The following is a 25,474-nucleotide window of genomic DNA, read 5'->3' as shown; positions in this document are numbered from 1 at the left end:
TAATTCTTAATTAAGGTCTTCCGTTTCCAACGGAAGACCTTATAGTTTTCGTACGATTTCTTATTATTAAGGTCTTCCGTTTCCAACGGAAGACCTTATAGTTTTCGTACGATTTCTTATTATTAAGGTCTTCCGTTTCCAACGGAAGACCTTATTGTTTTCGTACTGTTTCTTATTATTATTTTTTTCCACAAATTTTGTGCACGCGATTTCTCAGAAACTATTCAGCCGATTTTGACAATTTTTTCACAGATGATTGCCAGAGGTCATAATTCTAGACGTTTTTTGAAATTTTTAAACCGTCACTTCCGGTACCGAGCTACGGCGGAATTTCTATCTATTTACGACCTATTTTGTGCAGAGCTGATCTCAGAAACTATTAAAGATATGAATACGAAATTTTCAGGATAGGTAGTGTATAGTTTGAAGTTGTGCACTATTATATTGTTTTACGCCAGTGGCGCCATTTCTTGGAGCTCGCCTGGGCTCGAAAATTGGGTACGAATTTCTATTCAAAATTTTCATACGTTTTGATCTGTATCTTTTTATGAGTTGATATTTTGTTAAGACATGTATAACAAAAGTAGTAGATAATCATAAGTTCTTTCCAACGAAATCAAGAAAAAGGGGGCTGGCCCCTTTTTTTGGGGGGGGGGTGGCAAGAAACTCTTAGAGTCTATTACAAATTACATAAAAACGATTAAGATTTCGTAATGCATTATAAAAGCAAAGTTGTTATTTGTAGCAATATCTATCTGGAAAACTCATTGCAACACCCATTTATTACGTAATTAAGGATTTGTATACATTATCTTAAAGTGTGTGTGTGTGTGGGGGGGGGGGGTAATTCTAAAATTATATCGATTATTCATGGTATGATTAAAAACAGAAATCACAAGGAAGACCTACTCGTTACTCGTAACGAGATCGTATCTAGTTATTAAGGTCTTCCGTTTCCAACGGAAGACCTTATAGTTTTCGTACTGTTTCTTATTATTATTATTATTATTTTTTTTTCCAAATTTTGTGCACGCGATTTCTCGAAAACTATTCAGCCGATTTCAGTCATTTTTTCAGAGATAAGAAGTCATGATCTGAATTTTATATGTTTTTGAAATTTTTGTTGTCGTCACTTCCGGTACCGATTTATCGGCCATTTTGTAGTTTTTTACGACCTATTTTGTGCAGAGCTGATCTCAGAAACTATCAGAGATATGACTATGAAATTTTCAGGATAGGTAGTCTATAGTCTGAAGTTGTGCACTATTATTTTGTTTTACGCCAGTGGCGCCATTTCTTGGAGCTCGCCTGGGCACGAAAATTGGGTACGAATTTTTATCCAAAATTTTTATACGTTTTGATCTGTATCTTTTTATCAGTTGGTATTTTGTTAAAAGATATACAACAAAAGTGGTAGAAAATCAAAAGTTCTTTTCAACGAAATCAAGAAAAAGGGGCTGGCCCCTTAAATTAGGGGCCAAGACACTCGTAAACTCTATTAGAAATAACTTAAAAATGATAAAGATTTTGTAATGCATTATAGAAGCAAAGTTGTTGATCGTTACAATATCTATCAGAAAAAATCATTGCCACGCCCATTTATGACGTAATTAGGGTTATTTAGGGGCCAGAGTACTTAAACTTTGTCACGATATATCTGGAGAAGGAGACATATTTTCTTAAGTATTGTAGAAGAGAAAATGTCTGTCTTAATAATAATAATCAATTCCACTAATCAAAACACCAATCTCTGTCCCCATTAAGGATCTATAGGGCTGGCCCCTAAAATATTCAGTCATTTGTATCTCAAAAATGAAAAACAATTTTAGATAGGTGTAAGAACAAAAAATGTTATTATTCGTGAGACCTTGCGAATGAACAGAAGAAAAAGGGGCTGGCCCCTTAAATTAGGGGCCAAGAAACTCGTAAACTCTATCACAGATAACGAAAAAACGATAAAGATTTTGTAATGCATTATAGAAGCAAAGTTGTTGATCGTTACAATATCTATCAGAAAAAATCATTGCCACGTCTATTTATTACGTAATTCGGGATTTTTAGGGGCCAAAGTGCTAAAGCTTTGACGCAATATATCTAGAGACGAAGACATATTTTGTTAAGCATTGTAGAAGAGAAAATATCTGTATTGATGATTCTAATCGATTCCATTAATCAAAACACCAATGTCTGTCCCCATTAAGGATCTAGAGGGCTGGCCCCTAAAATATTCTATCATTTGTAATTATAAAATGAACAACAATTCTAGATAAGCGTAAGAACAAAAAATGTTATAATTCGTGAGACCTTTCGAATGAACTCAAGAAAAAGGGGCTGGCCCCTTTATTTAGGGGCCAAGACTGTCGTAAACTCTATTACAGATAACTTAAAAACGATACAGATTTTGTAATGCATTGTAGGAACAAAGTTATTGATCGTAACAATATCAGTTTGTAGAACTCATTTCCAAACCCATTGATGACGTAATTAGGGATTTTAGGGGACAAAAATCTTACATCTTTAATGTTCTGTATGAGAAAAAGCAAAACTTTTTGTTAAGCATTTTAAAGGATAATGACAATCGTTTACATTTTCTGAAAGGGAGTGGTTGAGGGGAATTCTGAAATGTCATTGATATTTTAATGCTATCGTTTAAAAATTGAACGGAAGACCTACTCGTTACTCGTAACGAGATCGTATCTAGTTATTATTATTTTTTTCCACAAATTTTGTGCACGCGATTTCTCGAAAACTATTCGACCGATTTCAATCATTTTTTCACAGAAGATGGGACTTGATGTAAACTTCATACGTTTTTGAGATTTTTCCTGTCGTCACTTCCGGTACCGATTTATCGGCCATTTTGCACATTTTCACGACCTATTTTGTGCAGAGCTGATCTCAGAAACTATCAGAGATATGACTATGAAATTTTCAGGATAGGTAGTCTATAGTTTGAAGTTGTGCACTATTATGTTGTTTTAGGCCAGTGGCACCATTTCTTGGAGCTCGCCTGGGCTCGAAAATTGAGTACGAATTTTCATTCAAAATTTTCATACGTTTTGATCTGTATCTTTTTATCAGTTGATATTTTGTTAAGACATATATAACAAAAGTAGTAGATAATTAAACGTTCTTTCCAACAAAATAAAGAAAAAGGGGCTGGCCCCTTAAATTAGGGGCCAAGACACTCGTAAACTCTATTACAAATAACTTAAAAACGATCAAAATTTTGAAATGCAATATAGAAGCAAAGTTGTTGATTGTAGCAATATTTATCAGGTATAATCATTTTCACATCCATTTATGACGTAATTAGGGATTTTAAGGGGCCAAAGTACTTAAACTTTGATGCAATATATCTAGAGAAGGAGACATATTTTGATAGGCAATGTAGAAAAGAAAATGTTTGCATTGATGATTCTAATCGATTCCACTAATCAAAGCTCTAAAGTCTGTCCCCATTAAGGATCTAGAGGGCTGGCCCCTAAAATATTCAATCATTTGTATCTCAAAAATGAACAACAATTTTTGATGGGTGTAAGAACAAAAAATGTTAGTATTCGTGAGACCTTTCGATTGAACTCAAGAAAAAGGGGCTGGCCCCTTAAATGAGGGACCAGGACACTCGTAAACTATATTACAGATAACTTGAAAACAATCAAGATTTCAAATATCTTTGGTACCTAGCCTTTTTACAAAATTGATACCAGCGAGATTTTAGTCACTGTAAGTGATTGAGACACAAACTTTTATAAATGATAGACAATCGATTGAAGATATATTTAAGGGGTTTTCTTTTGTCAACCGTCACTTCCGGTACTCACCAGAAGACTTCAAACAATTCATTTTTTTCACAAGTTTAACTGATTATCTTTGGTGTTTCATCTTCCATGATTAAAAGTGGTGTACACTAAATAAATGTATAAAAAAAAACTAGCTTTTATTTTCATAAACCTCTTTTGTTCGTCCGTTTCGGACTCGAGACAAAAAACCTAGATTCACCAAGATCGCAGATTTGGCAGAGAATATCGATATTTCATCGTATCATATGAAAACAAAATCGGACGGAAGACCTACTCGTTACTCGTAACGAGATCTAGTTATTATTATTTTTTTCCACAAATTTTGTGCACGAGATTTCTCGAAAACTATTCGACCGATTTCGACCATTTTTTCAGAGAAGATGAGTCTTGATGTAAACTTCATACGTTTTTGAGATTTTTCCTGTCGGCACTTCCGGTACCGATTTATCGGCCATTTTGTACATTTTTACGACCTATTTTGTGCAGAGCTGATCTCAGAAACTATCAGAGATATGACTATGAAATTTTCAGGATAGGTAGTCTATAGTCTGAAGTTGTGCACTATTATTTTGTTTTACGCCAGTGGCGCCATTTCTTGGAGCTCGCCTAGGCACGAAAATTGGGTACGAATTTTCATTCAAATTCTTCATACGTTTTCATCTGTATCTTTTTATCAGTTGATATTTTGTTAAGACATATATAACAAAAATAGTAGATAATTAAACGTTCTTTCCAACAAAATCAAGAAAAAGGGGCTGGCCCCTTAAATTAGGGGCCAAGACACTCGTAAACTCTATTGCAAATAACTTAAAAACGATCAAAATTTTGTAATGCAATATAGAAGCAAAGTTGTTGATTGTAGCAATATTTATCAGGTAAAATCATTTTCACACCCATTTATGACGTAATTAGGGATTTTAAGGGGCCAAAGTACTTAAACTTTGATGCAATATATCTAGAGAAGGAGACATATTTTGTTAGGCAATGTAGAAAAGAAAATGTTTGCATTGATGATTCTAATCAATTCCACTAATCAAAACTCCAAAGTCTGTCCCCATTAAGGATCTATAGGGCTGGCCCCTAAAATATTCAATCATTTGTATCTCAAAAATGAACAACAATTTTAGATGGGTGTAAGAACAAAAAATGTTAGTATTCGTGAGAACTTTCGATTGAACTCAAGAAAAAGGGGCTGGCCCCTTAAATGAGGAGCCAAGACACTCGTAAACTATGTTACAGATAACTTGAAAACAAGCAAGATTTCAAATATCTTTGGTACTTAGCCTTTTTTACAAAATTGATACCAGCGAGATTTTAGTCACTGTAAGTGATTGAGACACAAACTTTTATAAATGATAGATAATCAATTGAAGATATATTTAACGGGTTTTCTTTTGTCAACCGTCACTTCCGGTACTCACCAGAAGAGTTCAAACAATTCATTTTTTTCACAAGTTTAACTGATTATCCTTGGTGTTTCATCTGCTATGATTAACAGTAGTGTACACTAAACATATGTATAAAAAACCCTAGCTTTTATTTTCATAAACCTCTTTTGTTCGTCCGTTTTCGGTCTCGAGACAAAAAACCTAGATTCACCAAGATCGCAGATTTGGCAGAGAATATCGATATTTCATCGTATCATATGAAAACAAAATCGGACGGAAGACCTACTCGTTACTCGTAACGAGATCTAGTTCTTAATCTAATTGTAATAAAATTCATCCAAGATCCAACAATGTTCCATGCGTGAAGCAAACTTCTAGCACAGAGTGCCCTTTTAAACTATTTTTCACCCTAATCACACAGTAAAGTAACCCATCCTCGAAAATCCACATGACTATTATCAAGATAAAATATTAATCCTCTGAAAAGTTATTCAGTCCTTGGCTACACGTACTATATAGTAAATGTAAGCGTATAAGTAAAACAATTTCTTTAAATTATGAAATACTCTTAATCAAATCACTAGTGATACAACGGTGAGCACAGTAGTGCACGTCACATACCAATATATTAATAATGTGATGATTCGTTAAACCTGTCACAAGTATTTAATGAAAATGATTTTCTTTGTTATTATATTTTTCTTTATTTTTTTTTCAACTTTGAATTCTGCGAGGATAACAAGTTAAATCTAAGTCTAACCATTAGCTAGACGATTCGAAATCATATATATCATAGCCAAGACACCAAGCATGAATCTTGGGATTTTTTTGAGTCATGTTAAACCCCATCTGTTCCATCTTTAACGCTTAAATTCTACTAAGGTAACCTAAGCTTTTTTTTTTAAAGAAATGTACTTCATCACACGAGAAATACAATAATAACTTGTGAATACATGTACATGTGTAGTGCCCTCTGGATAAATAAGATTACTACTAAATTTGCATTTTCAGTTTAAGGTAACACATGCAAATTACAATTGTGTTGTATCTAGTAAAAAGCAAGCAGCCTATCCAAACATTTTGCCTTCATATTAACCCAATATATCATATACCGATATCGTGTGTAAGCTAGTAGCTTTATGATAAAGTTAACTAACTTAAATTTCTCGACTTCAATTTCTTCTCATTCTTCAGAATTTCTTATGGACAAATATTACGACGAACTACTGATTTTGGCAGTTGTCATTCAGTTAAGACGTTTTAAATCTTAATCGTAAAATCCTTTAAGAACAGTATTGTCTAGATATATTTTGCTTTCATTTTTTGTTAAAAAATTGTATGCTACATATATGTAATATGTTAACCCCAAAGAATCCAGTTTTACTCTTTATATTTTTAACGTTTAAATGTTTCACCAAAATGTTTTGAAAAAGGAAATACAGTTGCAATTCACAAAGCACAAGACACCTGTTACTGAGGGTTTCCTCTTGAAAAAAGATAAGAATAACATCAGATCAATTTTGATTGACAAATTTTACGGCTTCTAATGATGTATGTTTTATATCCAAATAATACATGCCAATGCATAATGACAATTAACCAAAACCAATTCTCAATAGTAAACCAAAAACAATCCCTTTTGTGAAAACATTAATATCCGCACTGTTACACCGATATGATCAATTATTAACAAGACATCCTTTACATTGTAATTATCACAAAGAGACTGCTTTAGTAAACAACATAATGGAAAAAAGAGTATTTTAGACAGAACTCCAATGTGACTTTATTCTCTGACTTTGATATGAGCACATCATATCTCAAACAAACCCTTTATAAATATAGTATAACGCAGTTAGTATATGAACAAAGGCAGTAGAAAGAAAATGAAAATCGGACCTGGACTATGAAATAGATATAGAAGTTTGTTTGAACTAAGATAAAAAAAAACCTAAGAGCTATACTGGGTTGAAGGGAAACACTTATGCTCAAGACAAGAGATAACTGACAGGCAGACAGACAGACAAACTGACTGCTGATCACTTTAGGGCACTCACAGAGTAGAATGTTTGTTCAAAAATATCGTTTTCGTTTTCAAAGTTTACAGTTATTCAATGAGAGAAATTGGTAAATTGCTAATATGCCTGTTCACTTCTTCAAAGGTAAATATGTCAAAAATAAAAGGAAAACCCCAAGTGTTAGAAAATGCAGGGAACTGATTATAATTAAATATGCCACAGTTTAAAAAATCTTGGTTGATAAGAAAATGCATTAAAAACCATTCATATTATTTAACTGATGCACTGTACGTGTATTCGTCATAAAGATAACGAGAGATAACCCTTCTTATTAGACTATCACCAATTTTAAAATGAACAAGTTGCTCCTCTTTTCTCAATTTTGTGTTTTGATAAGTCCAAAAGTTTCCATCTAGAGACGAATAAACACGATGTACACAAAATCTCCGTCTACAAAAAGTAGAATAAGACAAAACAGTGACTATTATCAATTTGCAGTTTACTTTGACGTTTTGCATTTGTTTTAATATCTACATGTAGAAATAGAACTAGTCGATCAGTTTGTTAAAGCACGCCTTTGTGCACTTTTAAAAGCATACATGTAATCATTTAATTGTAACGTTTTACGCTAGTATTATTTATTTTAGTATTATAATTATGTTATGTATTATATAATATAATTACAAAATATAGTTACATAGTGGTATCAAAAATATATGTCTAAAAACTCTAAATAAACCAAAACTCTAAGTTCGGGATAAAAAAGCAGTACAAAATGAGAGATGACATTGACCGTTCACTATATAAATCCTAAAGGTAATTATTTTCAAAATTGTACTTTTGTTAAATCTTATTCATGACAAAGCATAATTTAATAAACTTCTAAGAAAATCATTTCTGGGAAATAATTGCTATTAAGACTTGTCAAACAAAATATATATTATTTTATATATAATAAAATGTTGTGAAGATTTTATGAAAAAAAATGAAACAGAAGTAAAAACATAGAATTAAATAGTATTTGAAGAATAATTATCTCGTACTGTCTTTTGTTTTATATATTTTAAACATTATTGGTACTTGAAGATTACCAATTTGCTTTTATTTTTTCTCAATCAAGCTTTGCTTATTAATAATCAACGAAAATTCCTTTAAAAAATCCGGAAATCATCTGATTTTTTTGGATTTTACAATCTTGCGCATGCGCATTACATTCACGCTAATGTTTTATTTCCACAATATCACATTTGCATGGATAATCTCAGAAACGATAATACAAATACACGTAAATCATTGAAAATTTGTCATATATTCTATTTATCAAAGGAAATACGGGAGATAACTCCAACTCAGTCCATTTAATATGAAAAATCACGAGAGTTCGAAAGTCAGCATGGTGTGTAAATTCGAAGCGAGCAAAACGTTGGTGAAAAAAGTGTGTACACTGTAATTCTTCATTAATATGAATTAAGGTGGCAGGGGATAGTTTTTTTGGTCGAGGAAATGTGAGGCAGATAGTGCTCATATATGAGATTTAATTTTTCAGTGGATTTTTAAATTTGCTAAAATTGGTTTGCATGCAGGGGACACATGGTCCCGACTCTTGAGAATTTTTAAACATTTCAGAATAAAACAAGTACAACTTACATATAGCACTATAAAGAACAGCCAGGGACGGTCTCAAAATTTTCTGAAAAATTGCCCTTTTTTCACATTTTCACGGGTCCAGAACCACGCTCCAGTCCCGAGCAACTGCCATAAACTACCATAGGATTTGTAGCTTAATGTATACCCATGCAAATAATCACCAATTGATGGGGGGTCAATCACCTTCTTTTTGAGTGACATTTCGTGTTCTGAACCCACCCTACTTTTCAAGCACAAAACCGAAAGTGAAAATTTTGGCCTCAGTTTCGCATTTTTATTCCATATCAAAGTGTCATATATCAATGAAATTGACATGAGCTCCTCTATCCAAAAAATGAATGCAATAGATATTCTAGCAATTTATACCCCTCAAATAACCAGCCAAACCCCAGGTTCTCCCTTTATTTCAAAATTTTGACCGGGTCTTTCCTTCCCTTCGAAACTATCCCCTGCCACCTTTAAAGATTTGATGAAAGGTAGCTACAACCTCAAAATGGTTTGTTATGAATAATTCAACTGTTATTTTCAATATAGCTTCATTAATTTAATCCAAAATCGTTTCAGAGCAATCCTGTAATTTTTTGCTACATTACGGTGTATCAGGAGAAAACGTACCAAGGAAAAAACGTACCCAATCTCTAGGGTACGTTTTCTCCAAGAGAAAACGTACTCTATGAAAATCATAATTATACTACTTAAAAATACTTTTAAATACTATTTTGCATAATGAATAAATAGAAATTTGATATAGAATTTTATAGATATATGAATTGAATACTTTATAATTTTAAAGGGGTTGGGCATATTAAAATAATTTTCAAATGCTACTTTAATGCATAAATGTATATAGTTTGTCCCAAGATATTTTTGCCGCATATTTTCTTAAATTATTCAATATTTATAATAACCTCTTGGTTCAGACGATGTTCATTCAATAGTATGAAAAAATCCCAAGATTTCCCCTTTGAAACGCCCCCTCTAGCTTGTCGGGTATCAGTACACGGCTAAAAATAAAAAGTCTACCAGGTTTTTCCATTGCCAAGGAGATGAAGACGCCCAGATGATAACGTTGAAAAATTGCGCGAGGGGTCCCGAGTATTTCCGAATGAAAGATGTCAACATTCCCCATTATAAATCTCCGTTCCTGTGAATTTTTACGAGGGAAAACTGATAATGTGTGAATGAAGTTATCTTGGGAATTTTCCTTTTCATCGATTTTAATTGCACTTCAGTCACAGGTATGTGTATTTTTATTAAAAATCGTTCAAATATGCAGCATAAATATCTTGGGACAGACTATAGAAATATATTCATGTTATGAATAATATCTTTATAATAATTGTAGCAACTTTTATTTTAATACGAAATAATGACCTGCCATAAAGTGGTATCAGTCTACTTCTTCTAATTATCCATTTATCGGTAGCCTTACCGATTTGAGTTTCTCTATGCAAGATCTCCTGATTTTAATTTTAGTGATAATAAATTAAATACCTCAGCAGTTATTATTATGTAATATTATGTATTGCCTCCCCGCGCAGATGTTCATTGTATATTTTATTTTGTTTCATTTAAGAATATCTATGAAAACCATTATTTACTATTTTCATAGGGTACATTTTCTCTTAGAGAAAATTAAACGTATCCGGGTAAATTGGGTATGTTTTCTCCTGGGTACGTTTTCTCCAGCATTACGGGTATATGGGAGGCATTTTAACTGTTGTGAAGGTCTGTCCCGAGACACAGTTATTCTAACTAAGCAGAGTGTAGTGAAATTAATAGCATTATTGTAGGCTTAAAGCTTGGTTATGTAAATAGTAACAATACGGGGTGTCGATGATCGATTTCGTAAATGTTCGCTATCATATGCAATGTCAACCCGTGCACGCACGGGTCAAAGTCTAGTAGGTCATAAAAAGAATATGCTAATTCATTTTTTTTCATAACAAATGGCAATTTGCATGCTTTGCGAGATAATAACACATAATCATAATCTATCTGCGTGAAAAAGAACTAATTACACTGTACTTATTAATATCATACCTGTATATGCTAATATCTGTAACTTTCGTAGTGTATTGTTTCTTTTTTGAAAGTACTTTAAAGAACAACTTTTTATTTAATTTCAAATTCTGTTCTCAAAAAGAAAATGATTTCACATTTCACTCTAAATGATAAAATTAAATTTGGATCACAATCGATACTTCCACATGAAATTGTTATGTCATCTCCTGTCAACCCCCCAAAAACGATAATGACCGTTGAAGGAAATAAATTATATTACGTAATAACTCAAAAGCATAACTTTTGATAAGAAATTATCAAAAAGTAAATAAAGCCCACAAGACAAATCTATAAGATATGATAAATTGCAACAAATCAATATTGTCAAAAGTCAAAAATCAAAACTTCTCATAAAATCTTTTGATGGAACAGTTACATAATTTAGGAAACAAAATAATTGAACGAAAGTGGAAATCCTTATTCACTTTACTATGAAAATTTAATAATGTTTGGCATGAATTTTTATAATTTTATTTTTTATAATATATCAAGTATGTTACTCCGCATTATTTATTTCAGACACGTTTTAAAAGAATGAAGGGAGGGGAAAACAAGATACATGCATGTAGGAATGTAAATACTAAAACGGTAAGTCGTCAACACAAATGTAAAGCTTATTTAGATAATGTACAGCTCGATTTAAAAGACAGAAGCTCTTACACAGCTAATTGTGCTACATACGTTTCACATATGTTTGAACTTAACACATATACAGCATATGTTAAACATACGTAACACACACGTGAAGTCAAACCGTATGTTACTCATAATTATGTTGAGAAACGTATGGTTAACATACGTGTGATAACATACGTTCAACATCACATATGTTTAACATACGTTAGATTTTACACATGTTAAACGTATGTGAACCATATGTTTTACATATGTAGATCTCAACCACATGGTTAACATCAGTTCTAAAAACCATATGTTACACGTGCGTTAATAATATATGTTTTACATATGTGTGAAGGCATGCATTTAAATAACTTGACATTAAAATTATCTGCATGCGCGGACCTAAGGGGGGCGACCCCCCCCCCCCCCCGCCCCCCCCCCCCCCCCCGGAAAATGAAAGTTAATGAAATTTACACAGTAAAATTATCGCAAACATGCCTCGGATCTCCCCCCTCCTCCCCGGGCAAACACAATTATCCTTCGGACCCCCCCCCCCCCCCCCCGGACAAAATTTTCTGGATCCGCGCATGATCTGCATGTAACTACATTTCTGATGTTGCTTTATCACTGATGTCTCTGAAATGAATGCATGTGAACATGTGTGAAGAAAAGCCTTGCTACTGTGCATGTTTATTGGTTTAAACTTTATAAATAAAGTTGTTTCATTAACAGAAGCCACGTGTCTTCTTAAAATTAATTCGATAACGAATCCGGAATTACAATGTAACACGAAATCGGTTTTAGTTTTGTCGAATGACGATGACAAAATATGCGTCACATTTTTACGTCACGGAGGCAGAAGATGAATTTAGCAGAGGTAGCCTAATGATTGTCAAGCATTCGTTTTTATTTAATTGGATTTGAAAATTATATCGTACAATTACCGATGGCAAAAGAGTAAACATGTACCACGGAGCTGTAACTGTGTTCTCCGGGAAAATTCGGGTTGAATTAATGACGTAAAAATGATGTTTCCCCAGAGAGCTACAACTAAGCAGCTATTTGGTTTAGTGAATTTAGAAGAATCAATGCTTATTAAAACCCATAAAATATATGTCGATCTTGGATAACACGCATTTGAAAAGTGAAATATTGAAAGTAGAGAAAAACGAGAGCAAAGCGTATGCAAAGTAACGAGTAGGTCTTCCATTGCAACTAAGTGAAATTATTACTGAATTGCCTCTATTAAGTTGTATTCTAATTGCATGGTAATTGAAACATTTTTATAGGCATGCATTGGCTGCTTGACATATCCCTGGAAGAGGACATCAACTAGCTAACACAGTCAATGACAGATGTCTCTTTGAATTGATAAAATCATAATGTAAGTACACATACCAATTGCGTTTCTCAATTTAAACATTTTTTTAAGGGTCATTAACACCGCTTGGAAAAATTTTTCCATACAAACCCAACCTAATAAATAACTTAAAGGTATAGATTTCTATGACATACTTCTTAAAAAGTAGAAGTCACTGGGTGTTCAGGATCATTAATGATAATCTGTTGCATGACACCTACATTTGTATTTCTTAGAAAGTAAGTGTAAAATTTTGATACATACATCTGTTTGTCTAATGCATGTTTTATAATTTGTAGCAAATGGATATAATACAGAAGTTTCAAAGATCTGTTCTGATGTAGCTTGAAGATTTTGTAATGAATGATCCAGGATCCAAAAGTTCTTCGCGGAGTTCAAGGACAGTTGCAATGTGGTTGCTAATTTAGTGACAGATTAAGGTAATTCAATTTAGATAAGGATTAATACAGGCATGTAACCAGTCAACCCCCCCCCCCCCCACCCAAACCCAATCCCCCCCCCCCCCTTATTTTTTTTTGTTGCAGCAAAGATGTTTCTTAAATGTTCATATAAAAAGTGAATTATCAAGGAGTTGCCCCCCCCCCCCCCCACGCACGCACACACACACACACACACACACTTTTCTGGGGACTACGTGAAACTATGTGTAAGTGTACTTTAGAATATCATTTCACCCAAATGATTCAAGCTTATTTGCATAAAAATATATTTTCCGCTTACATGTATAAATTATATTTTTTATCATGTATTTAAATGATTGTATGTACTTAAGTTTGTATTAATATTTTAGAAAGAAGTTCAAACAAGTATTGTCATGGGAAAACATTAAAAAGGAAGAAATTGGAGGTGGACAAAAATCAGGATGAATATACTAGAGGTACAAATTTATTTTGTCAAATTAATACTTGTGATTGACCTTCAATAGTGCCTCTCTCTCTCTCTCTCTCTCTCTCTCTCTCTCTCTCTCTCTCTCTCTCTCTCTCTCTCTCTCTCTCTCTCTCTGAGAGCTTGCAAATAAAAGAAAAAATTATTAACAATTGTAATCTTTCTTCATGTTGTATTTGCAATAAAATCGAAGTGGATCCTGTTATTCTTTAACAATATTGTTGAATAAAAAAGCAACTCAGGCATTTGTAAATTTTACTTTATCATAAAATGAAATATAAATCTAAATATAATCATTCAAGGAATTAATGTAGTCCGAGTATCGCACTACGTCATAATACGGATTTTACAATATTGGTTCGACTTTTACAAAGCGTTTTAGATACCCGGTATTGATTTTGCTCTACATCGCTGTTGTAAACAATGGCAATAATAAGCAATTAGAACGGTAAAATATGTATTCTATGAGAGATAGAAATGATTAATGTTGAGAAACCCAATTCTGTTAAAGTAAAATGAAAAACGAAGTTTCTGATTAACCAGGATCTCAGGTATGCTTATATCTTCTTTGTTTTGTTGCCCCCCCCCCCCCGAAATTTTATTTTTCTTTTACTAAAACCGTTTTAAATTTAGAGACAGAAGCTATTTCGAATTAATCAATCGTCAATTAATTAATGTTTTAATGATATCTAACATTGTTGACAGATCTAGGCAGAAAACTGTAGCAAAATATGATTTTAACGGATTTTTTCGCCAGGGTCTACTTGGTTTAGAGCTTATAGCGTGAAAAGTAATCCATCAACATAAAATTTATTTTACCAAATCTTTTTTCTAAGTTGTCAATCTATAGAATAAACATCATGAATTTAAGTTTGAGTCCATAAAATAGTAAAAAAAATTACCAAACGCGATACTAGCATTGCATTTTTTGTATTCTATTTTGATACATCAGGTTCATAAAGCGTACTTACTTACAAAAATTATTGATGAGATATGGCTTAAATAAATATTTTTACTCCATTTTGTATGTTCAGTTCTACTTTTCCCAGAATTGGTAATTATTTTTAGGAAAAACGGACGTCTGGCAAATATCATAATTGTCAATAATTTTCGCAAGGGGGTACACCCGTCTGAGAGGTGATAACAAACAAACTAGCATGTAAACATGCATATTTTCTTTTGTATGTGTATTGCTAGAATGTATTTTTATCATTTAAAGCTAAGCTTTTAATGATTGAGCCCATTTAGTGCCGAGTATAGGACTACCTTAAATTCATTTTTAATCTCGAAACTGTCCTTTTCTGTAACTCTAATTTTAGATTAACAAGTAGCTGAAAATGCAAAATGAATGTTTCCAAAGATCCAAAGATGAAGTTATTGAGTAATCAATTGAAGTGATTCAAGCAGCAAGATGAAGTATATCAAGAATGAACTGAAAAATTAAAAATATCTAAGTAATTTAATTTTAAGTAATTTACATGTTATACGTACAATGTATGTAATTCATGTGAAAAACGTATGTTGGATCCACATACGTAAAGCGTATGGAATGTATCACGTATGTCTAACACACGTGTAACATACATTTCACATATGTTCATTAACGTACGTTAAACACACGTGGTACTTAAATCACGTTAAACGTAGGTGAGGTCACATTCGTATCACACAGGTTTAACGTATGTGGCACATTTTGCTGTGTAGTGTATGCCCAAAATATTTGTATCAAATGTGAAACATTAAGTATTTTTGATATGCCTTTTCTTTAATTTAAATCTATGCAAAACAAAAAACGATTTCTAAGCTTTGTTTTAAACGTTTTTATTAGATTTTTCTTCTAACCATTTAAAGAAACTGAATGCAAAAGGCTGTTGTAAGGTTACTTCTTAATATATTAAGAAGATTCTTATTGTAATGAAAATGAATTAAAAACATGTAAAATAAAATGATGTTATGTGACATGAAGTATGATTTTTTTTTCAGTGGGATACGAATTAAAACTGTCAATTCTATGATTTTGTTGATCCTTTTAAATGCGCAAGTGTATGTGTACCAAGGAGCTCCAACAATTTCATGTTTCTGTATATTTGGTTTGTTTTGTTTCACTTAAATAAGTGTAGTTCTAAAAGATAGCAAGAGCATATTTGTTCATACCAATAACGACAGTAATGTGTTAGGGAGATAGAAACTTAAATGAACGTGCAAACTGTCCTTCCATGTTCATATAATATCGTTTCCGTGGAGGAATTAGACTAAATCTGAATATTTACAAAAGACTTTCAACTTCATTGGTGAGATCGGCTTTTTCGTTTAATTCAAAGGACGTTCCATAGAGACTGGGGTATGTCGACCAGGTGGTTTAATAGGTGCTTATCTGTAGACTACCGAACATATCAAAATGTATGTAATAACACTTGAAAATCATTACTTCAGGTATAGGCTGATCAGGTAGTCGTAGCTCACGTTTTTATAATGTTAGCAAACACATTAAAATACAGATTTTATAAAGACAGTAAAAGCACACAAAAAATTATTTACTGGAATGTTTAAAACTCTTAAGTGAAAATTTAAAATAGATTTTACCATCAATTTTCAACTAAAGAAATACCAGTATTCCATAATAATGTTAAAAATTAAAGAATTGGTATTTTGAGATACGCAAAGTGAAAAGAAATGTCATTGGGCATGCCTGATTGAAGAAATATTTGTAAAATTGCTTTCAAATGTAGAATACTCTTTACCCCCAATCAAATTGAATGTCATTTACTTGTTAAAAATGGTGTACTAATGGTGTACTAACTTTATGGTTGTCCAAGTTTCGGCTTCGGCCACGTTTTGCCCATTTAATTAATGATTATAAATACCTCATATTAATTTATTCGCTAAAGCAAAAAGTCATGTTTTTCTTCTCTAAAACAACCCCTCTTTCGCTTCAGTTTTCAACACACAATGCAAACGACATTAAAAGTACCCGAATGCTGTTGATATTTTACGAAAGGGTCCCGTGAATGGATAACAGATTTTCCCAGTATAAATTATGGTAAAAAATGCATATTTTCATGAAAATTATTCCAGAAATAAATAGGAAAATTATAAAAGAAAAGATTTTAGAATGCTTGACACACACGAATTGAGACGTAAAAGAAAAGCTTAACTTTTGAAAACCTTCTGTAGAAAAGAACGCATTCTTATTTGAAATGAAACACCATACAACTACCAATATGAAAGAAACTGAGACATTGTTCCTACCTTGACAACAATCGCCTTTGTAGCGTAAACTACATTTACATGGAGATGATACGGATATAAGCGTACCATTATGTTCACAAACACGACAAGTTTTGTTTTGAATTCTTTCGAAGTTGGATAAAAAATTGCAATGCTTTAAACAATTGTCAAGATTGTGTGGCGTCACATTAGAACTACAACAGAACACGCGTTCTCGGTGTTGTTTTTGGTGTCCACAAACGCCATTACAACTTCCCCAGTATCTCCATGTAAACATATGACAGTCGTCAGATCCATCCGATTTGCATTGTTCTGCTGTTACAAGCAGACACTTTGTAATAGAAATCAAAAGTATTGATAGCACTCGATTCATATTCTTTTTCTTTCAAGCAATAATTGCAAAATAACACATCGTATTTAAAGTAGTGATCTCACGATAGCAAAGACCGAACAAAAAACAAAGAAAAACTGTCGGATAACAATCACATAAAACGGATCGCCCTGTAATTTTCGAAGTTGATGGTCAATAATATATGGTGGGAACATTTAATTGATTATCGTTGTATTCGTATGAACAGATATCAATGGGAGGGCATTCCATCACGTAAATATACATTGTAATAGCTTTTATAAGACATATTCGTTTTGGAGCTCTTTTGAGAATAAGATAGCAATCATATCTTCGCAAAATTTATTTTGTTACTTATTCCTTAAAACAATTTCAATCTTAAAAAAATAACTGATAAACAAACCTCATATCTATTCCATATCACAACATAATCATTATAGATTGAATTGTTCATTCATAATATTTTAACTTAATTCGACATAGTATAAGTATAAGTTAAAAAAATATCATTATGGGTTAGGGTCTATTAGAAATCGTGTAAAATACTGTATATGGAATCTGGTTTCTTAAACATCGTGGTTCTCTCTCTCTCTCTCTCTCTCTCTCTCTCTCTCTCTCTCTCTCTATATATATATATATATATATATATATCAGCTTTCCTTGATAACAATACGCTTTAACGTCATATATTTTAATTAAATCTTCCAAATATCATTCTTGCTACAAATAAACAAATGATACATTTTGTCTATGCAATTTGAAAACAGTATTTAGCCTTTATAACTTTTTTAATATTTATTTTATCATATTTGGTACATTAAAAATTGAACAATTTATTAATTGAAAGTTAACTCTATAAGCCTTGAAAAATAAACTGACGTGCCTTTTTCTGATAATTATTATTTCTAAGAAAAAAAATAAACAAAAAAACAATGTATAAGGAAACGACATGCACAATACTGTTTTGTATTGTCATACCTAGGTTTAAAATATTTCATTATTTTGGGTTTTAATGATAGATAACCTATTTTTTTAAGTCCTAGTGTATAGCAAGCATTATATGAACTTTTCCGCAACATTTTAACTTTAAACTTTAAACTATAAAAAAGGTCAAAACAATACTGAAAACAGAACCAGAATGGATCTTATATAATTTAATTGTTGCTTTTAGTTATTTTTTCAAATATTTCGGAAATTTACATGTTTTTCATTATGAAAGAGTAAAATACATGCATCACTATTATGAAATACTTTTCCACTACATGTACATGTACCTGTGACTAACATTGCTCTTTTAGCGCACTCTTGGGGGAGGATTCAATCTCAGGTTTGATGATAAACATAAACACTCCTTTGCCAAAGAAAATGTAATTCAAATGAAACTATTTTATTTACAGATGTATACATGTAGGAGGTTAAAAAGTAATTGTACACTCAAAAAAAGGTTGATAGATGGTAGTTGGTTGGGTTGCTTTATCAACTCCTCATTATACTTTTTGTTACAATTTACGCCAACTTGGTTGGTTCAATTGCCATTTTCTACAATATCAAAGTTAACATTGTCGTTTGTTTAAGATCTTAGCTACGCTTATACAATAGTTTTCTATACCTTCCGCTTTTGGCGAAACGACGTATATTTTTACAATTTAGAATCTTCACTATATATACAACCTTTTGTGTAAATATTGGCATTTCTGGTTCAGTAGTTCTTGAGAAGAAGATTTTTAAAACATGTTCCTATGTATTTCTATGTTAAACTTTGAACCCCGCCTGGGGCTGCAGTTTTAGTCTGAGGGTCACGATTTTTACAATTTAAAATCAATCTTCACTATATATACAAGCTTTTGTGTAAAAATTGGCATTTCTGGTGCAGTGGTTCTTGAGAAGAAGATTTTTAAAGACACGCACCCTATACTCACTGTTTCGCAATTATCTCCCTTTTGAAAAGGGCTGTGCCCTTTATTTTAGCAATTTATAATTCCCTTTCCATATGGATGCTTTTTACCAAATTTTGTTAAATTTGGCCCAGTGGTTTTTGAGAAGAAGTCGAAAATGTGAAAAGTTTACAGACGGACGGACAGACGGACGGACGGACGACGGACAACGGGTGATCAGAAAAGCTCACTTGAACCTTCGGTTCAGGTGAGCTAAAAATGGTATGTTATAATTACTTTTTACAAGATTTTTCTTTTAACTTAAAACGCTAGTAAATGTATGTCAACGAAGTTTAGTTCCTTTTTTAGATGTTATTTGTAGATGATACAATAGTACATGTTTCATTTCTTACAATTACACTCATGCACTGATATTAAATACTGTTTTTTAAAATAATATTTGAAATGGTGCTATTTAAAAAACAGTTCTTTTAAAAAAGTAAACTTTTAAATAAAACGTCTATATTTAAAAAAAAAAGAAGTTGTTTGAAAAAACCTTCCAAATTGTTTCCTACCTTGACAACAGTCCCCTTTGTAGTTCGGGGTACATTTACATGTAAATGCAAGGGGAGATGATGTTCCACCATGCTCACAAACAATACACGTTTGGTTTTGATACGATTCAAAATCTTTGGAAAAATTGCAATGTTCTAAACAATTCTCAAGATTGTGTGGATAAACATCTTTACGACAACAGAACACACGTTCTCTGCTCCGTTTTTGATGCCCACACACACCGGTACAACTACCCCATGATCTCCATGAGAAGATCTGACAGTCCCCAAAAGGGCCAGATCCATATGTTGTACAGTTTTCCTTAACTTGATAAACTGCAACCAACATCCCACAGGACATTAAAAGAACTATCGATGTTCTAACCGTCATTGTCACGATTTCTTAATTCAACTCCGAAAGAACTACAAATAAAACACTTACTCCTTTAAAGGGACTAAATGGGATTCATTACTCTTGTTAGTAAAGGATTTAACAAGTCGATGACCTTGTCAAACAAATAAAGTATATTATAGATTTTACATCATAAAATGGACAATAAATTAGGTTCCCCTTTAAAGTACCCAGATGAGGACAATCCATTAAACAAAAACATGGAACTATCCTTGTTTACATAAGATTTTTTATCACTGTAACTTTAAAATCTTTATCAATCGTTCAAAAAGTATTTGTCTTTTCTATCATTCACGCAAGGAAATATGTTACGCAAAACTAACCAAAAACAATAAAAAGCAAATAATTTAAAAAATATTGCAAAGCTTATTGCAAAGAAAGGAGGGGGCTTTTGTTAACCTAAATAGGTCAGTTAGAAGGAAATCTGACACCAAAAAGACAAACTTAAAAGTTAATAAGTTATTTTATATCATCTTAATATATATTCAAAGGTAGCAAGACTTTTAGGCCCCAAGATGTTTAGGCCCATCATTGATAAGACGCTTAGGCCCAAACATGTTTAGGCCCCAAGATGTTAAGGCACCAGCCTACATTTTTCTAAGTTAATTATAATTTTCATTTTATTTTTTAAATCAATAATGGTTTAGGCACCAGCATAAATTTGTATAAAATTTACATTATATTATTTAAAACTTCATTTACTTTAAAAATTATAAAGAAGTATAATCTGCATCTTATGCATAATTTATTATTTTTTAAATATCATATTATTTTATCACATATTATTTTCTATAATTAATTTTCTAATTAGAGATCAAAGGAACCGTAAAGACTTTCATTTACTTTCTGAATGACATGAATTAATTAAATTGTTAAAACAACACCCCCACCGTATCCTGCTCCCTCTCTAGATTGGTGCTAATTAGGAGAAGATAATGAAGAGATCCTCTAGTAATACAATGAGGGTTTCACGCCTCACTTTGGAAGTAAACCATGAAGAGACGGGTCTCCAAAAGAAGACAGGCCAAATACAAATTAAGCTTCATTGGCAGAAAAATTACATAATTTGGGGAGATATCCTTTAATTGTACAAATATGATCACAGAAATAATATTTCACACTCATGAATACTTTTAATGTACATGTAGAAAAACTTGTCAATATTTATTAAGAAAATGTTCAAAGTCTGTTCTTCCAGAAACCAACTTTAACAACCTATTGTATTGTGATTTTAACCTTTTTTGTCATTATTACTCCTACTGTACATGTGATCCTTGACTGTGTTCGTGTACATTTGTATATACTGATTTTGAACCTCAAATACCAGTGAACTGGTCTTGAGCGAATAAAGAATTGAATTGAACTTGTATTTGGGTAATAAGTAGGTGAATTCTTTAGGGATATATAAGGGTTCTTAAAAACATTATGTATAAATCAGTTGCCATAAATAAGCTTACTGAACAAGCTCGGTATTTTGGTTTTATTAAAACGTTGTTGAACGATATAGTTCATATTTATATTTTTACAAGTATAGTTATTGTCACAGACGTTGACATATCGTAAATATGTTTTTAAATTGATAACTATCGTTCCAAACCTGCCTATGGTCGCGTTAGACGTTTTCACGATGTACACGTATATTAGGGGACATCACAGAAATGACAGAATGAACGGTCTCAAGTTTGCCTATGTATAACAAATGGTTAAGGTTATCCTTAGAGTACATGCCATACAAACTGATTTTTCTTCAGGCACATTCATTCATTCATATTGCATAAGCAATATACGTTAGATGTCGAAAATAAATCAACTTTTTGATCTGCAAGCCTAGTTTTGTTGAGTAATTGGAAGGAAGTTTTGAAAACATTTGGAATGTCTTGATTTAAGAAATTAGACAATAGTTTTTGGAGCTGTTTAAAAAACAGGTACCACGCTTTCTGATGTATAACATAGTTTACAAAGTTCTTCACCTGTATTAATATTAAATTAACTTTTAAAAACGCAGGTAAGAAACTTAAAAGTCAGTTAAAAATCGCATTGACCAAGGAATGGTTGCATCGGGAACACACATTTTACAATTATAAGCATTTTCTATCAAAATGTTAAGATCAAAAGCCGATTGGTCAATTAAGAGGATTTAAAGCTTCGATTCCTTTTTGTTTTTAGTCAGTTAAAAATGGTATCAAACGTGTTGCATTCGAAACGATACAAATATTGTTCTTTTATCAACATACCGGTATGTTTTGTTTAAATTTGTCCGTACGGTACTGATTATCAAATCTTTAATTTCAACCTGTAGAATTAGAATGACAAGTTTTGTGGCAGTTTTGTAACTGTAATCCTTATAGACCAAATGATAGACCATTATCCAGAGAGCATTAAACAACATTTATTTTTAGTGTGTTTCACCTGACAGGTATGATATTTACCTTTAAAAATTAATATCCCATAGGAGAAATTATTATTCCCATAGTAGAAAAAAATTTTATACAGAAAATATTAAAAATACTATAGGATTTTCAAAACAATACTATAGGAATCAAAATTTCAAAAGCAGAAAAGAATATCTTGGAGGAATTTATTTCGGACAGGTAGATATCCTATATTTCCTATCGCATTTTAAAATCCGAAGGGGGTTTTGTTCAAATCAGATCGGAATTTAAACTTAGGACACGTGAGATGCATTGATAACAAAGGTGGTTGTAGACTCCTTCAGCAATGGACTGAAGCTTCATATGGCATATTTGAATTTTTCGATAAAAGCAGCTTAGACGGGTGAAAAATGCCACCTTGGCACTGGCATAATTTTCTGGCATAGTGTTAGATATACAAGTATTTACAATGGAACGCTGTTTTATAATAATTCTAATGATAATATAAAGTCAAATATTTTATCTTCACTTTTTCCTTAAAAAATCGACCGCGTATTTACTGGATACCAATATCATAAACAAGTTTAGATCAATATGTATTTGTTGAACTTTGTTAAACTTTCTTCAAACAAAACATTTATCAGTGTTGGGGAGCGGTTGATTAAAACGTATCGTAAAAATAGTCGCATTGTTGAGTTGTGTTAATCTTGACAAGTCGTAAAATAATCGAATTGTGGAATTCTGAAATCACACGTGTAAAGGCCCCTTTAATCGTGAATTAAGATATAACTAAACACGTTTTAGCTCACCTGAACTTAAAGCTTAAGAAAGCTATTCTAATCACTCTTTGACCGGGGCCCGCCCGTCTGTCCGTCCGACTGTCTGTCCCACAGTCTGTAAACTTTTCACATTATTTACTTCTGCTCAAGAATCAATAGGATAATTCTAACCAAAATTTGATTTTTTTAGATAAGCACTTTTAGATAAAAGGGGTTTAAGTTTGATAAAAATGGTCACATCCTCTTTCAAAGGGAGTTAGTTTGAAATTATAAAACAAAACAAAAATATTCTCAAAGTCCGTTTAGCTAGAAAAGTTGCAACTTGTGGGGAATCACCATTTAGTAGTGAATATTCAAGTTTGTTCAAATCATGATCCCCGGGAGAAGGGTGGGCCAACAATGGGAGGTTAAATAAAAAAAAAAGTGGTGGAAACATAAAACAGCATTTATTAAATGATTTTCGGAACCAGGCATTATATTTAATTATGCATTTGAGCATAGTATTGTAAAAAAAAAAAAAAAGTACATATATAGTAGGTACGTTTCATGTAAGGTTGAATAATAAACAGACAAACCTTGGCAACAGGATCCTGTATATCCATCATTGCATCTACATATATTGTTTGGTAACAATAAACCATTGTAACAGAGCCAACAGGGTTTGTATTCATCAAACGCGTTACCATCTGCAGAAAGTGAGCAAGCTGATAGACATCTTTCTTTAGTTTTGGGATTCGTATTTTCGGGGCAACAGAACTCCCGCTGTCTCAATTGTTTTTGATTACCACACTGACCAGTACAAGGCTGCCATGACATCCAGTCATGAAACTGACAGTCCTCCTTAAGCACACAATCCCCTAATACGGAACTCAGTTGGAAGAGAAATGGAGAGAAAACCAGGAAACAAACATGACCAAACATTTTGATTTAGATACAACTGATTGTGGAATGAATATGGCGGTAAACTTGTGACCTGTCTTCAATAACATGAAGTCAAATAATTCAAGAGATAATAAATACATATAAAATAATCAAAAACTAGGGAAAAGGATAACATTGCTGCTTATGTATTCTTTATGGATCAGTTTATCAGATAAAAATAGAAGCAATATAGTTTAATATTTATAGAATATCTTTTCATTACAAAATATCTGTTTTACATTCAACTTGATAAATACCTAAATCAAATACTCAACCCACCAAAACGTTATTCGAAAACTTTGCCTAAATCTTTTAATATTTTAATGTATGTTCAAAATTTTTCAGTTAAAATTAAATCGACTCAACCGTCAAAAGAATGGTCGCACACCTTTTGGATTAGGTGATGAAATTATTAATTTTTTCAAATTTAGCTTAGCAAGGACCCCGCACCCCCACCCTTCGAAAATCTATAAACAGAGTGATTTCAGCCTTGAATAACTATTCATACTTCCTTGTGTCCTTTAGATAGTATATATTCAATTTGCAATGCCTAAACTGTAGAGTACCACATACATTTTCTTGAAAATCAAACTATAATATCACTTTATTTCATGTCTTGACTTTGACGAAAAACTGAAAGCAGCTGTAAAACGATTTTTGGACTTAAGTCTCCAAATCAATCTTTGAAATTCAATTTTTGTTGATTTCGGGTTTGAAAGAGTCTTATACCTTCCTCGAATGCAAAATCCACTTGTTTTAGCATCGTTATTTACAATACGACAAATCATACGGACCACATATGATGCGAAATGCCAATTATATGTTATATTGTGTACTTGTATCACATAATTAGCTTTGTGTTTTACTTTATTAAATAATTGACCATTCCTTCTAATTTAAGTGTTTGTGTATATATATATTGTGTAAAATATGTGAATTATATTCAAACAAAAGCAGAACCAGAGAAGGTTTATACTTATAGGGATAATCATAATAACTAATTTTAATTTTACAAATACATTATATTTTGTCTTAATTATGTTTTTCAACATCAATCTGGCTTATGGAATATCAATATGTATCATTTGTGCAAGAATGGTTCTTGTTTTATATTAATTAAGGTGGCTCTATACACCCACAGTTTATTCCAATTTTCAATAGAAGACCACAAAACATAT

The 25,474-nt window shown here is 32.1% G+C and overlaps 1 protein-coding gene and 1 long non-coding RNA gene across 5 annotated transcripts in view; one reads left to right on the top strand and one right to left on the bottom strand.

Moving 5' to 3' along the window:
• Positions 1–25,474, bottom strand: part of LOC105334797 (fibropellin-1) — a 101,703-nt gene that overhangs the window by 58,365 nt on the left and 17,864 nt on the right. The gene's annotated exons all lie outside the window — the stretch shown is intronic.
• LOC117687939 (uncharacterized) lies at positions 12,387–13,847 on the top strand. 2 transcript variants are annotated; one of them, XR_010711569.1, is made up of 4 exons: positions 12,387–12,418; positions 12,831–12,925; positions 13,201–13,341; positions 13,713–13,847. It is a non-coding gene; the product is annotated as an uncharacterized lncRNA (long non-coding RNA). The 2 variants fall into 2 exon arrangements; XR_010711568.1 differs by lacking the exon at positions 12,387–12,418 and having other exon boundaries at positions 12,599–12,925.

Source organism: Magallana gigas, chromosome 3 (genome assembly GCF_963853765.1).
Source record: "Magallana gigas chromosome 3, xbMagGiga1.1, whole genome shotgun sequence".
NCBI lineage: Eukaryota > Metazoa > Mollusca > Bivalvia > Ostreida > Ostreidae > Magallana > Magallana gigas.
Note: the sequence above shows the minus strand (reverse complement) of the source record. Positions and strands in the feature narration are given on the sequence as shown.